We start from the raw sequence: 17621 nt of genomic DNA, 5'->3' as shown, positions 1-17621 counted from the left end.
ATATATAAAATATCATTAATATTATATAGTTTAACTGTAATAATAATTGTTACAATAATTAAAACTATGCATTAGTCAATTACAGCTATTAATGAACATAATTCTGTGAATGAATATGAGTCTGTAATTCGGACCCCCGGAGAATTACAGAGGAATTAATTTATTAAACACAACACTAAGTGATAACAAACACACTGAATACAATTATAAGATTAGCAGAAGAACAACAAGGTTTTAGGTCGGGAAGATCATGTACCGACGCTATATTTATAATGAGGCAGATTCAAGAGAAATCAGTAGAATACAACAAACCGGCATACTTATGTTTCGTCGATTTTAAAAAGGAATTTGACAGAGTCAAATTAAAAGACGTTATCCATTTATTGTACGCAAGAGAGGTACCTCTAGGAATAATTAAAACGATCGAAAATATCTATCAGAACAACACGATCAGAGTAAAAGTAGATAAAGAACTAACTGACCCAATTGAAGCTGGCAATGGGATAAGACAGGGAGAAAATTAAGAATTTTCCGAGCTCTGTTAATATGATGTATTTCTGCACACGTTTAAAGCAAAAAACTTTTAATAATTAGATACAATTATTCTATTATAGAGTGAACTCTCCCTTGGATGGACAGTAGTTGATCCGCATAATCTGTCCGTTTAAGGCAGGCGTCCGTTTAAGGGAAAAATAAATATGATATAATTAATTATTTTTAATGAGAAATAAGCCACAATTTTACTAAAAAAAATTATTTCATTAACGTTTCGACGCCCAAGTCGGGTGTCATCAAAATAAATATTAGTAGAGTAACAATGTATTACTAGAGTAATATTTTGTATTTTGACAACGACAAATATAAAAATGCCACAAGGAAATAGCTTCAGAACAACAATGAATATGTTAATTTAAAATTTTTAATAACTTTAATAACTAAAATTATTTCAGTTACTTTAATTATATGTACATATAGGTTGATGGCTCAGATCATGCACAAAATTTATTGTGAAATTTAATCCGAAAATAATTTACGAAATTTTTACCAAAACGCTAAGACCTACAAATTAATACAATGACGTCTATTGAACTCAAATATCTTCATTCGACAATTAAGTTAAGATTCATATTTCAGTCAAAACACAAAAATTTATCGAGGTATTTATTATCAGAGTAATAATGGGGTCAGCAATTCTTTCATGGGTCGACATACACATTAAAATTTTGCTTGCGTTGCTAACAGTTAAAAGATGTGAACAGATTTGTATTACATAATTAATATAGCGTAAACAGTATTCATACCTAATATCAAATATCACTCGTGTAAAGATCTGTTGCCCGATCAAGGAATACAAAACTTATCGAAAACCTCCAAAAAATAAATTAAGGATGAAAATTTGGGAATAGGTAGTTGAAATTGTCTATTATTATATAAGAAAATGTTTACAATTCTACATCTCCATTTTACAAAAATGGAGGGGAATACACCCTTCTTGGGGTTGAAAATATACATTCAAAATAAGTCCGGAATTGGATAAAATAACTAATTTTAAGCAACTTTTGTTCTATAGAGTTTTTTCACTAAGTCAATACTTTTCGAGTTATTTGCAAGTGAATATGTTCATTTTTATGCTTATGAACGGTTTTTCGCAAGTAACTCAAAAAGTAAGTATTTTATCGAAAAATGTATTCTTAGCAAAAATATAGCTTATAAAAAAGTGAAACAAATGGTGTACACATGAAGTCTGTTGACCCAGAAGAAGCAGAGTTGTAGCTAATGAGGAGTAGGTCCTTCTTCGTCAAATTTCAAATCAAATGTTTCGACGTGAAATAACCAAAAAACGGAGCACTTTTCAGGGAAAATTAATTACAACTTTTTTAAAGTGTTTAAAAAAAGGTTTATTTTTGTTTTTTAAAAGAACTTTTAACGTTAAAAGTAAGTGAGTTACGCTCAAAATATTGTTACGCAAATAAAAGGGCTCAACCCTTTTTATTTTTTGGTATAAAAATCGCGAAAGTCACCCCCTAATTAGCATCTCAAATAAATTTAATCGTTACCGCTTCACACTTTACTTTTCTTATGTATTCTTTGTATGATCTGTAAGTTTCATCGGTTCAAAGTGCTTCTTTTTGAAATGGCTTTAGTTAAAATGGCTTGAACAAGTCACTAATCACGAGTGTATGCAAATTTTGAACAGTCTTAGCATAACCAATTTTTGTCTACCAGGAAAACAAAAAATCCAAAATAATCAGAAAAGCAAAACGTACATTTTATTACTGTTTGAGGTTTTTGGTATTACTAATAATTTTTCAGTTATTTTGAAAAAAAAAGGAATTTTTTTCAAAATCAGAAAAAATGTTTTATTTTAAAACCAATTTTTTTCAAAACTGAACAGTTTGAACCAATAAAACTTATAGATCATTATAAAGAATACATAAACAAAATACCTTGTGAAGCAGTAACGATTCATTTTATTTGGGATGCTAATTAGGGGGTGATTTTCGCGATTGTTTTTACCAAAATATAAAAGGGAGCAAAAATATTTTGAGCGTAACTCACTTACTTTTAATGTTAGAAGTTAAAAAAAAAACAAAAATAAACCTGTTTTTAAACACTTTAAAAAAAATTTTAATAAGTTTTCCCCGGAAAGTTCTCCGTTTTTTGGTTATTTCACTTTAAAATATTCGATTTGAAATTGGGCGAATAAGGACCTACTTTTCATTAGTTACAACTCCGCTTCTACTGGGTATACAGATTTCATGCGTACTCCATTCTTTTCACTATTTATAAGCTATATTTTTACTAAGAATATCTTCTTCGATAAAATACTTACTTTTTGAGTTATTTGCGAAAAACCGTCTAAAACATGTTTTTTGTTGTTAAAAATGAATATATTCACTCGCAAATAACTCTATATTTTTCACCCCCGAGAAGGGGTATTCCCCTCCATTTTTGTAAAATGGAGGGTGTGTAGAGTAGTTAACTTTTTCTTATATAATAATAGACAATTTCAACTACCTATTCCCAAATTTTCATCCTTCCTTTATTTTTTTTTGGGTCAGATCGGGCTATGTATCAATTTGAAACGATAAAAAATGACCTACAGTATCATACGCAAAGCATGCGAAACATGGGTGCTGAAAAGTCAGAAACAGACCTTTTAGAAAGATTGCAGAGAAAAATGCTAAGAGCAATATAATATGGAGGTGCGAAAATAGATCAGTGGAGAAGAAGAACCAAGAAAGAACTGGAAGAACTGTATAAAGAGCCAACGATAACGATGACGATCAAAGCACAGAGAATAATATTTGGGGCAAATCGAAAGAATGAGAAGTAAAAGAATGCCAAAATGGTACTCTTACGTAGACCATAACAAAAGAGAAGGAAAGGCAGCCCAAGAGAAAGATGGGAGGACAGTGTGTACGAAGACCTGAAGAAAAGTAACATTGAGAGATGGAAACAACTAGCATTGAACTGAAGGAGAGGGAAGTAGGTGGTGAAAGATTGTATAAATGGACTGAATTGTAATTATATAAAATTTATAAGACTAAAATAAAATGTAGTCAGAAATGTAAACGTTTTATTCCTAGGCCAACAAGGAATATTGAGCTTAATAAATAATAAAAAATGTAGTTTTATATCGTAAAATATTTGGAAAAAGTTCTTCATTTTATATTTACTATCCACATTTGCGGATACGTGCTGTCGTGCACGGATGGGTGCTGTCGCCACAATTATTCAATGTGTACTCCCAACTAATATTTCAGGAGGCACTATGGGAAAGAATTGAAGGTGTAAGGATTGGAGGGAGCATCATTAATAACATAAGATTTGCAGACGATACCGCAATCATGGCAGAGAATATAGACAATTTACAAATTCTCCTATATATCATTAACAGAGAAAGCAAAAAGATGGGACTAACAATGAATATAAATAAAACCACATTAATGGTGATCTCAAAAAACCCTGTTGACAACATACATCTGACATTGGAGGTAAACCGATAGAAAGAACCGAGAGGTATAAATACCTAGGAGCAATTATAAACTCACAATTAGATCAAGATGAGGAAATAAAGGTGAGAATAGAAATAGCTCAAAAAGGATTTATAAAATTCAAGTTAATGTTTACAAATAAGAAATTGAGTATGGACATTAGATTGAGGTTCGTTGAATGTTATGTTTGGTCGCAACTACTATATGGGGTAGAAGCTTGGACTCTAAAAGCACAATCTGTAAAAAAATTGGAGGCATTCGAGATGTGGCTGTATAGGCTTATTCTGAAAATTCCTTGGACTGCAAAAGTCTCAAACGAAGAATTGTTAAGAAGAATTGGACATGGCAGGAAGTTTATGAACACAATTAAAATAAGAAAAACATCGTATCTGGGCCACATACTTCGTAACTATAAATACTCTCTGCTACACGTCATCATGCAAGGAAGAGTAGCGGGGAAAAAGTTTTGGGAAGAAAGAAGAAATCTTGGCTGAGGAATATCAGAGATTGGACTAACCTCAGTGTTGAACAGATATTTCCCTTTGCAAAAGACAGAGAAGCGTTTAAAAAGGTGATCGCCAACCTTGGTTAGAAGACGGCATAAGAAGAAGAAGAAGATCCGCATTTACACATCATTTTTACTGTCAACGTCCGGTGTTGAGTGTCAGTTGTCAGTTGAAGGGTACAGGTTCATATATCGCCGAATTATTTTTGTTTGAAAAACCGTCCATATAGCGGAGGTGCCCGGCAAAGGGAGGTGTCTGTTAAGAGAGAGTTTACTGTATTTCATATTATTACTAGAATTTATTATTTTATTAGAGCTATTTATCACTTTTAATTCATTGTTTCAATTTTTTTGTGTGTTTTTATACTTTTACTTACTTCCGAAGTAACAATCACTAAAATTGACTTTTCAGCCTAAGTCCAAAATACATATACGCGATTTTTGGCAATTTCGTGAAATGAAAATACTTACCTAAATTTATTTTTTAATAAGGTTTTTAAAAAATAATTTATATTATTTAATGGACACTTTGAATTTTGTACATGTATAATATACTAATTATAGAGATAATATATTTAATTTAACGCTAACTATGAAAGTAAATCAGATCTGCTATTACTCATATTTAAATAACAGCTGCACAAAATACTACGACCGCAAATCTATAACAATGAAATTTCTGGCGTCTGGGAACGTTTGCACAGCGTTGCCAAATAACGGAAGTCACAACGAGCGGTGTGGTATACGGAAGTCCCTACGCGTTGTGTATATCACGTGCATTCTCGTACGGGAGCGACACTAGCGCTGATGATATACCGTCGTACTAAAATCTGATCTTATGAGTATATTAGATACGATGTGACTTCTAGTGAAATTTTTGATATAAGCCTTCTAATACCATCTAGTAGCCAAATTCGTAAAAATTTAGGCAAAACGTTGTGACTTCCGAAATCGGAAGTCATAACGGTATATATGAAGTGACAACGTATTACGAGTATCTACTTTGGAAGTTACATGGATACATGTATCAATATATATATATATATATATATATATATATATATATATATATATATATATATATATATATATATATATATATATATATATATATATATATATATTGATACATGTATCCATGTGACTTCCAAAGTAGATTCTCGTAATACGTTGTTACTTCATATATACCGTTATGACTTCCGATTTCGGAAGTCACAACGTTTTGCCTATATTTTTACGAATTTGGCTACTAGATGGTATCAGAAGGCTTATATTAAAAATTTCGCTGGAAGTCATATCGTATCTAACATACTCATAAGATCAGATTTTAGTTCGACGGTATATCACCAGCGCTAGTGTCGCTCCCGTGCTACTATACAGGCTATGTACACAACGCGTAGCGTCTTCCGTATACCACACCGCTCGGTGTGACTTCCGTTTTTTGGCAACCCTGTGTAACAGTTTCCAGACATTTATCTGTTGTAGATTCGCGGTCCTAATCGTACTTAGTGTTTTGTGTGCCTTTTGTTTTTAAACATGAATAATAGCAGATCTGCTTTACTTTTAAAGTTAGCCTTAAATGAAGGTACAATAAGTGATTATATATCTCTATAATTATATATTTTCTGTACTTATTTTAATCTATAATATTTACTTACCTATTTACTTATATAAATTCATTTTTCTCGTGTTTTTGTTTACTTCCTTTTTTACAATGAACTTCTAATTTAATCTACACTCACCGGCACGAAAAACGGGCACCCCAAAAAAATGGGTAATTTTTGATGTCTCGTATCTCCCAAACCTGTTGTCCGATTTAAGTAATTTTTTTTAATATGTTATAGCCTTATTCTTTAACAAAATAGCTATGATAATATTGTTGATAGACAGGTAAATTTTCATTGTATACCGGGTGTACCAATCAAACTGGGTTTTTTTCTCAATTTTCACAACACCCTGTGGAATATTCTAGCCTTTATAAAATATTTAAATCAAAGCCTAACTATAGCTCCAGGTTTTATTAACATTCTGTTTTTTTATTCATTCGCTTACGTTGGATAATAAAAAGTTAAGGACTTTAACAACTAGCCATGTTCTTTATCGATACAGGTGTTTCTAAATATAAGTGCGACAAACTTTAAGGGGTAATTTCTGCATGAAAAAATAATGATCGTTTGGCAAAAGAATTTTATATTTGCAAGCATTTGCGGACATAGCTTTATCAAGTAAACGATCATTATTTTTTCATGCAGAATTACCCCTTAAAGTTTGTCGCACTTATTTAGAAACACCATGTATTGATAAAGAACATGTTTAGTTGTTAAAGTCCCTAACTTTTTTATTATCCAACATAAGCGAATGAATAACAAACAGAACGTTAAGAAAACCTGGGGCTATAGTTGGGTTTTAATTTCAATATTGTATAAAGGCTAGAATATTCCACAGGGTGTTGTGAAAATTGAAAAAAAAAAACCAGTTTGATTGGTACGCCCAGTATACAATGATAATTTACCTGTCTAGAAACAATGTTATTACAGCGATATAGTTAAAGAATAAGGCTATAGCACAGGGGTGGGCAAAAGCCGGCCCGCGGGCCGGGTCCGGCCCTTTTGCTTACTTTGTCCGGCCCGTTGAAAAACCCCGCAAGTACCTAATCTTTTTAATCCCTTTTATGTGATTTTGTTGAAATCAACAGTAATAGTTTGCATAGTGTTCAAATAAATTATTAAATAATATAAATAATAGAGAGTATTATAATTACGAACAGCCTTAGCTAACTATATTTTTAAAAACTGTTTAATTGTAACTATTTACTTTAAATTTCTTTTAAAATATAGGGAAATCCCCGGAGATTCATAATTGTTTATTCGGTATTAATAATCGTATTTAACTCTCAAGGTCTCAAGACAAGCACTCGGTGTTTGGGTATCTATTTCAACCATATCACTGACAGTTTATGATCTAAATACCTCAGCACTTTGGTCCCAATAATATGATTCTTTATTTATTAAATCTGAATTAAGTATGGTTGTTTGGAATACCTACTTCAGCATAAAATTCATTGTTACCGATTTTTGCCGAAGTTTTACAACTACTTCGAAAGACGCGTATAAGTTTATTTTGATTTAGCACTGGTCGTATTTCCTATTACTCCTCATATTTCTTTTGATACAGTGTGTGTTATTTTGCAAATATATAATAAATTGAAAAAGTGGAGGACATTTTGTAAGTAAAATTTGAAAACGTTGTTTTTATTTTATTGTATTAAAATATTTATTTGTAAGCATTTGCAAAATGATACAATCTAAAAAAAGAAAAGTTGATTTGGAATGCAGAAATTTTAATGAAGCATGGACAGAAAAATACCTTTTTACGAATATTGGTAAGAAAGCAATTTGTTTAGTTTGCCATTAAACCATTGCTGTTTTCAAGGAATATAATTTAAAGAGGCATTTTACATCAAAACATCCAAAATATGCATCGTTTTCTTTAGAAGAACTTAAAAATGCTGCAGACAACTTAGCAAAAAACTTAAATAAACAACAAAATATTTTTAGCAAACAAAGTAACATCGAGAAATCTACCACACAAGCAAGTTATGTTATTGCACACAAAATTGCTAAGTTATGTAAACCTTTTTCTGAAGCAGAATTTGTTAAACAGTGCATGGTAGAAGTGTCGGAGATATGTTGTCCTGAAAAAAAACATATTTTTGAAAATTTAAGCCTGTCAAGGAGAACAATAGTACGACGGATCGAAAATATTTCAGGAAATTTACTCGACCAGCTAAAAACAATAATTGCTGATTTTACATATTGTTCTCTGGCGTTGGATGAGTCCTGCGATATTACTGACACAAGTCAATTATTAATATTTATTCGGGGCATTAACAAAAAATGTGAAATTCGCGAGGAACTTCTTAGTGTGCATCCAATGAAAGATACAACTACCGGTGAAGACTTTTTTAACGCTGTTGAAGAGTGTTTAGTTAAAGTAAATTTACCTTGGAACAAAATAGTAAGCATCACTACGGATGGCTGTCCTAGTTTAACAGGGAAAAATGTGGGCTTACTAAAACGAATCAGCGACAAAGTAAAACAGTTGCAGCCAGAACAAGACATATTATTTTTACACTGCATTATTCATCAAGAAGTGTTATGTAGAAAAGTTTTAAAATTGAATCACGTCGTTACTGTTGTGACAAAAGTTGTAAATTTTATCCGGGAACGTGCCTTAAATCATCGACAGTTTGTTGAATTTTTGAAAGAAATTGAAAGTGACTTTTACGAAATTCCTTACTACACTGAGGTGAGATGGCTTAGCATCGGTAAAGTTTTGGACAGATTTCAATATTTGCTTGATGAAATAGTATCCTTCTTGTCGATAAAAGAAAAACTACATGATTTTCCTGAATTGCAAAATGAGGCATGGCTAAACGATTTGTCGTTTTCTGTAGATATTGTAAAATATTTAAATGAACTTAATGTAAATTTACAAGGGAAAAACCAGTTCGCTTTCAATATGCACTCAAATGTCAAAGCATTTATGATAAAATTAAACTTATTTGCTGAGAACTTTAATAAAAAATATTAAACCACTTCCCATCATTACAAACACGACGAGAATTATTGAAAAATTCTGATTTTCTTAAATATAGTTCAGTAACACAAGACCTGCATACTGAATTCCAAAGAAGATTTCAAGATTTCAAAGCTATTGAAAAACCTTTGTCATTAATTAGTCAACCTTTCAATTTCGATGTGCAAGAAGCTCCTGTTGAAATTCAGCTAGAATTAATTGACTTACAGGCAAATAATTTATTAAAAGAAAATGTTCAATCAAACGAATTGAGTGCTTTCTACGGTGCTTTGAATACAGAACATTTTAAACATTTTTTAAACTATGTTCAAAAATACCTAGTTTTATTTGGTTCGACATATATTTGTGAAAGAACTTTTTCGTTGATGGTTTCCACGAAAAATAAATATCGATCACAAATTACTGACGAAAATCTACACTCGGTATTAAGGATTGCTACAAGTGATTTGGATCCCAATTTTGAAGAAATAATATCACATGAACATTCGCGATTTCACGTTTCGCATTAACTATTATAGAAGTTATACTTATAATGAGTATTCTATTAATTTTAACGTTTAATGTTTGTCTTTTTTTTTATAATTTTATTTAATATTAGGTATATTTACAAAATATGTATCAATATAAATTAATTTGTATCGTTAAAATATAAATAAATAAGAAAATAAAATCTTTCAATAACTGATTTATTTAATTACCATTAATTTATTATTATTCTTCTAACGCCGACTCCACTAATGAAGGTTGGCTAAAACACCATTGCAAATTCGTCTCTATTTTCTGCTTTTCTTAAAAGCGTCTGTGTGTTTAACCCGGTCCAGTCTCAAATGTTTTCAGTCAGAATATTTGTCGTCTACCAGGACCCCTTTTTCCTTCGAACAACTCGTACATATCATTTCTGAGCATGTGCCGTAAATATGCTGTCTGTCTCCTTTTAATGGAGGTCAAAAGTTCTCTGTCTCTTTCCATTTCGTGCAACATCATTTTGTTCGTATATGATCGGTCCATGGTATTTTCTAAATTCTCCCAAAAAGCCACATCTCAAAAGCTTCCGGCTTTCTCATTAAGTCAGCATTAACAATCCAAGCTTCGGCACCATAAAAAAGAATAGAGTGGATATACAACATTTTATCAACTAATATCAGATTTGCAGATTGAGTCTTTGGTGACTCAGAAATGTCCTCATCTTCAAAAAGTCTACCCTCAATTGCTCTATTCTTGATCGAATTTATGATTTCGAATTTAAATCTTCCGTAATCCAGACTCCTAAGTAAGTATTTCATTTTGTCCACTTGCTCAATATCTTCATTTTTTATCTGGTTCTTTTTCTGGATCTTCTTATGATTTAATATAATGACCATTTTTTTTTCAATTACGTGACATATTTTACTGGGCACAAGTTTTTCGCATGTATTCCCAAGTAGGACAATTTATTATTACCATTTTCTAATTATTAACAGTCAAATTTCTTTGTCCAAATGCTTTAAAATAATACTTATAGTATTTATTTCTTGGGCAGGGAATAAACTACACCAAAAAAATTCGCGTGGGCACAGCGTACATATCCGGTATAGTCCTCCGGCCCGAGAGACATTTTGAAACTTTCATTTTGGCCCGCGCTTAAAAGTAATTGCCCACCCCTGATCTAAGCGGTTTTTTAAAATTTATGGGTTTTGCAATATTTTACCGTCAGCGAACGGACTAATAGTAGAGGATCCGATATAAGGCCGATCTGCATCGATCTATTTAATGGATAACGTGTGCGTGAAGTAACAATGTATTTTAAACGGGATTTACTTTTTCGCACTGTTTTTGACACACTTTCATATAATCAAATATCCTTAACTTTCGCGTTGTCATGGTGATGACATAATGAGCAATAAATTACAAAAAAAAATTTGACAGTTTTGTGGTTTGAAAGAAATTAGAATGTTTAAATAAGTTCTAAAAATTGTAGAATAGGAATGAATTCCAGTGATGAAGAGTTACAGTTTTTTTATTTGTTTATCGTAGATAAAATATTGTATGAAACTGTGCGTGAAGTACTTTTTGCGAACTTAAGCGATGTATAGCACTCGCTCCGTTGTCGCTTGTGCTCTAAACATCACGTGCATTCGTAAAAAGCATACTTCACGAACTGTTTCATAAATAACTATTTTCATATATTAAAAAAAATGTTTCGACCCGGGTAGATATTATTCCAGATTTTCAGATTTCAGCAGTGTTAGATGGTTGGGGCATATATGGAGAGCAGGTAGCGTAACAACTATAAACTCAATTTTACAATGGAAACCCGGAGTTAGAAGGAGACGCGGAGGAACTAGAATAAATGGTTACAGGAAGTAAAGGAAAATTTATATAGGGCAGGAATTAGAGACTAGCAGAAAAAGACAGAGGATAGAAAGAACTGGAGAAGCACAGTCAATAGTATCGAGTAGCAGACTGGGACTAATCTGCTCTAAAAAGATGGATCTAGATAGCTTTTTAGCAGCTCAACCCCACCTGGTGTATTTAGCCATTTAATTTTCTTATTACACATTATTATTGGTACATCAAAAATTAAAAGGACGGTGCCTGTAATAAAATCTAAAATTCAAAATTTAATCAAGAAAAATAATAAATATTAAAATTTCCTATAAGTTCAAATTTATTTATTAAAATTTTTGATATAATTTTCATAAATAAATTACTTACTAATAACACTTTTTTAATTAATTCCAAAAAATCCATTTTGCAGCAATAATAAAATATTAGTATTTGTAAAATAAATATCAATCATATCATAAATAATACAGGTTTACAAAAAAAACTAAATTTCGGACTATTTGACGAAACCATGTTACAAGGGGGTTTTTGGGGTGGCTGATCACGAATCCGGGGTCCGCTCACCTCTTTCACGCCAGGTAAAGGTCATTTCAAGGTCAAATAAAGATAAATCGACAGTCGCTCTGAGAAAGTATATTAGGGCGTTTTTGGTGTCGCTGATGACGAATCATTAGTCCGCTGACCTCTATCACGTCTAGTTCAAGGTCAAATCAACATAAATCGACACAATCGCTCTGAAAATATAGGGGTTTTGGAGTCACTGATCGTGAAAACTGCGGTCCGTTGAGCTCTACCACGTAAGGTAATGGTCATTTCAAGGCCAAATCAGGACAAGTCCACAAAACTGATTTGACCTTGAAATGACCTTTACCTGTCGCGGTTGAGCTCAACGGACCCCAGTTTTGTGATCAGCGACCCCAAAAACCCCCTAATATACTTTTTCAGAGCGATCGTGTCCATTTATCTTGATTTGACCTCGAAATGACCTTGAGCTAGACGTGATAGAGGTCAGCGGACACAAATTCGTCATCAGCGACCACAAAAACCCCCTAATATACTTTTTCAGAGCGACTGTCGGTTTATCTTGATTTGACCTTGAGATTACCATTACCTGACGTGATAGAGGTCAGCGGACCCCGGATTCGTGACCAGCGACCCCAAAAACCCCCTAGTCATATGGTTTCGTCAAATATTCCGAAATGTATTTTTTTTGTAAACCTGTTTAATCAAAAGGATATCAATCTTTTAATTTAAATAGACAACTTTAAAACATAGAACTGCATTCACAACTGTATTCACAGTAAAAGTTTCAAAAGATCACACATTACGCTTAAAGTAAGAGGTAAATCAGCAGACGAGTCGTTGTGACTTCCAAAATATGACAACACCGCTGGAAGTGACAACGCACCTTGAACTACCCTATATATGGAAGCCATAACGTATGCTGTACGCTTCGGTATATACGTATATATATACAAAATTTATTGTGGTAAATCCTTTCCCCTCAATAGGTAGACCCATTTTATAAGCCCCCCTTTTACCAAATACACAATTTTTAAAAAATAATTCCTAGTAGAAAAGGTGGAAGTCGGACAGCCTCTTCTGTATACCGGAAGTCACAACTTAACGTGCATCAATATATATATATATATATATATATATATATATATATATATATATATATATATATATATATATAAGAAATACTGGATATTAGTGACTGTCGATATAAACAAACAACTAGTTTATTAGGGTTGCAGTCAGAAGGTTGGCCAGGATGTTAAAGAAACACTCTTTTGACTTTTTGTCTAGCTTTCGGAATGGTTTTATTCCTTTTTCAAGACTCTGTAATATAGATAAAAAGAAATATGTAAATTTTTATAAAATATCACAATTCGTCAGTTCAACTTACTAGTCGTTGAGATTATTTAAAAGCTTTATGACCCTCAACAATACTAACACAAACATAGAATACAGAAAATAATGGACAAAATACATTCTAAAATTTGGTAAGGATGGTAAATTTTTATATTTATTCTATGACATCTTTTGATGGTGTGTTTTAACTCTGATACATAGAGAACAGAAAGAAAAAACAGTCAGATTAAAATGTAATTAGGTGTTTTTAATATTGTATTTATTTTCAAAAAACCAATAGGCCCATACTGGGTAATTTTTATTTTTAAATCTGTCTTAATGGTATGCAACCTGTTATGCACACAGATGTATTGTGTAGTGCATATGTATAAGAAATATTTATTTTATTTTTGATGTTTTTCCAGTAAGTAACAATAAATATTGCTCAGTTTATCTATGTCAGACTTTTTATTTATGCAAGACTTACTGGATTTTATCAAACACATTTCCAAGAAAACACGTTTTGAATGGTTTGTTTCTTTGGCCAAAATACATGAATCTTCGAAATTAAACTCATGTTTCAAAGTTAATGCATGTTCTGTAAGTGCACATGCATTTATTTTATTGGTTTTTATATCACTACGATGTGAGATCACCCTACTGTGGAAATTGCGAGATGTTTCCCCGATGTATACGTTGTTACAATTGGAACACGGTATGGAATAAACAACATTCGAAGACTCTTGTCTTGTGAAGGGATCCTTTGTTTTTGAGTATAACTTAGATACCGTTTTCACGTTCCTAGTTGAAATTTTTAAGCCATTAACATTTCTGAAAATGTTAATTAGCTTAGGTGTCAGAACTGGAATGTAGGGCAAGGAACCAAAAGTTATTTTAGGTGGTATTACTGATGTGTTGTCGCTGTCTGTCAATGTCAATTGTCGGACCTCATTATTATGAAAATTTTGTTAACCAGAAAATTGAGAAGGAAAAGGAGAACCGAAAATGAGTTTATTTAAAAGCCCTATGGGATATGAGTTCTCTAGTAGTATAGATCTCAACTTTTTTAGTCCCTTGTCCCTGAAATCAATGTGCGACAAGTTTGTAACCCTACTTTTTAAGGCCAAAACCAAGTTTGTTTTCATCCTAGATGGATGTTGAGAATGAAAATTTATGAAACGGTTACTAAAACAAGGCTTACGATACCACTCCGTCCTCAGAATGCCATCACTGCCACGATGAATAAGCATGTCCAAAAAAGGAATCATATTATCAGCCTCCCTCTCAACTGTAAACTTTAGGTGTTCACATTGGGCATTGAAGGTGTTTAAAACATCAGATACTTTGTTTTCAGGGACCGACAAAATCAAATCATCTACATATCGCTTAATAAAAGGTATGTGAAACGGTATCTTTTCTTTACAAGTTGTTATAAGTTCATCCAAAACAAAGTTACATAGGATGGGGGATATTTTGCTACCCATTGGAGTGCCAAAGATTTGTTTAAAAAAATTACCATTGAACAAAAAGATGTTGGAGTCAAATATGAACGTTAAGATTCTTATGAAATCCTCTAAACTGATCTTGGTATGCAGAGAAATGCTGTTCCAGTTGTTTTTGATGCTGTTAAGGATAGCATCTAGTGGTAAGTTTGTAAACAGTGACACAACATCTAAACTAATCAATATATAATTATTCGGAACTTTAACATTGTTGATGAAGTTACTAAACGTGAAGGAATCTCTAATATATAATTCATTGGATTCGTTGTAGGAAATTGTGAGAATATCTGTGAGGTGTTTAGCAAGTTTACTATTGGGAGCATCAATTGAAGAGACAATAGGCCTCATTGAAATAGTGGGTTTGTGAACTTTAGGAAGTGTATAAAACCTGGGTGCAACTGCATTATAGATTTTCAAGGATTTTGCAGCTTCTGTTGTTATGGATTTGGAAGAACTGGAATCTGACTGCAACCCTAATAAACTAGTTGTTTGTTTATATCGACAGTCACTAATATCCAGTATTTCTTGTATTTACAATATGGGGTTTTTCGAGAACATCCGAAGAGGATATGGTTCTGCTAGCGTAGATTTCCTAAAACAATGGGCCAACTTCAACATCAAGCTTGCATCACTCAACAACAGAAGGATTTTCCTTCTGAAATGTAGAAGAAATCTTTGTTTTCCTGTACACATAGAGAATGGAAAGTTTAACGTCAATAACTTGTTACATCATAAAGGAGGTAAATTAGGTAGTAAAATTCAAAACTTTAATTCAAATTTAAAAACCAAAATCTTAAACTTAGAAATTTCAGTAACAATAAGTGATATCACGTACATAGAAAAGAATTTACATCAATTAAAAAATATATTAGAGCAACATTTACCTGCTCCTTTACTACAAGAATTTTATAGAAGACAAAAAATTAAATACAATAAAGTATTTTTCCAAATTAGAAATAATAACATCAAAAAATTTAACAAAATAAAAATAGATCAATTTTCAAAAATAACGTTCCAAGAAAAATGGTTTAAAAATCTAACTGACATCACTTTTCCTTACAATGTCAAAAAACTTTTGTCTTTGGGTCCAAAATTTTGCCTATTTCCTAGCGCTAAAGATTTCAAAATGTCTTCTCTTCTCTCAGATATTGAATTTCTAATTTCTGGTCTAGAACTCCAGGAGAAGGACATCATGAGATCTCAAAGCACTAATGTTATCACTAACTTTCTACACAAAACAAGTAAAGAAGGGCATTTTTTGAACAATATATACAATGAGTGCAAACAATTTTTAAAATCACATCCGGAAATTTACATTGTTAGGAGTGACAAGGGAAATGTAACAGTGGCAATGTATAAGAATGATTACATTGAAAAAAGTAATAGTTTATTGAATGACAAAAAAAGTTACATCGAACTAAGGAATAGTCCGGTGTGCACCCTCCAACAAAAGGCGAACAAGCTGGTTTCGGATTTAGCTTCTTCCAAATCCATAACAACAGAAGCTGTAAAATCCTTGAAAATCTATAATGCAGTTGCACCCAGGTTTTATACACTTCCTAAAGTTCACAAACCCACTATTTCAATGAGGCCTATTGTCTCTTCAATTGATGCTCCCAATAGTAAACTTGCTAAACACCTCACAGATATTCTCACAATTTCCTACAACGAATCCAATGAATTCTATATTAGAGATTCCTTCACGTTTAGTAACTTCATCAACAATGTTAAAGTTCCGAATAATTATATATTGATTAGTTTAGATGTTGTGTCACTGTTTACAAACTTACCACTAGATGCTATCCTTAACAGCATCAAAAACAACTGGAACAGCATTTCTCTGCATACCAAGATCAGTTTAGAGGATTTCATAAGAATCTTAACGTTCATATTTGACTCCAACATCTTTTTGTTCAATGGTAATTTTTTTAAACAAATCTTTGGCACTCCAATGGGTAGCAAAATATCCCCCATCCTATGTAACTTTCTTTTGGATGAACTTATAACAACTTGTAAAGAAAAGATACCGTTTCACATACCTTTTATTAAGCGATATGTAGATGATTTGATTTTGTCGGTCCCTGAAAACAAAGTATCTGATGTTTTAAACACCTTCAATGCCCAATGTGAACACCTAAAGTTTACAGTTGAGAGGGAGGCTGATAATATGATTCCTTTTTTGGACATGCTTATTCATCGTGGCAGTGATGGCATTCTGAGGACGGAGTGGTATCGTAAGCCTTGTTTTAGTAACCGTTTCATAAATTTTCATTCTCAACATCCATCTAGGATGAAAACAAACTTGGTTTTGGCCTTAAAAAGTAGGGTTACAAACTTGTCGCACATTGATTTCAGGGACAAGGGACTAAAAAAGTTGAGATCTATACTACTAGAGAACTCATATCCCATAGGGCTTTTAAATAAACTCATTTTCGGTTCTCCTTTTCCTTCTCAATTTTCTGGTAAACAAAATTTTCATAATAATGAGGTCCGACAATTGACATTGACAGACAGCGACAACACATCAGTAATACCACCTAAAATAACTTTTGGTTCCTTGCCCTACATTCCAGTTCTGACACCTAAGCTAATTAACATTTTCAGAAATGTTAATGGCTTAAAAATTTCAACTAGGAACGTGAAAACGGTATCTAAGTTATACTCAAAAACAAAGGATCCCTTCACAAGACAAGAGTCTTCGAATGTTGTTTATTCCATACCGTGTTCCAATTGTAACAACGTATACATCGGGGAAACATCTCGCAATTTCCACAGTAGGGTGATCTCACATCGTAGTGATATAAAAACCAATAAAATAAATGCATGTGCACTTAC

The 17621-nt window shown here is 32.3% G+C and overlaps 1 protein-coding gene across 1 annotated transcript in view; it reads left to right on the top strand.

Annotated features, from left to right (window-relative positions):
• Positions 1 to 17621, top strand: part of LOC114344837 (phosphatidylinositol 4,5-bisphosphate 3-kinase catalytic subunit beta isoform) — a 998515-nt gene that overhangs the window by 376907 nt on the left and 603987 nt on the right. The window lies entirely within an intron of this gene.

The sequence above is a fragment of the Diabrotica virgifera genome, chromosome 2, assembly GCF_917563875.1.
Source record: "Diabrotica virgifera virgifera chromosome 2, PGI_DIABVI_V3a".
NCBI lineage: Eukaryota > Metazoa > Arthropoda > Insecta > Coleoptera > Chrysomelidae > Diabrotica > Diabrotica virgifera.
The sequence above is the reverse complement of the archived record's forward strand: the minus strand, read 5'-3'. Positions and strand labels throughout refer to the sequence as shown.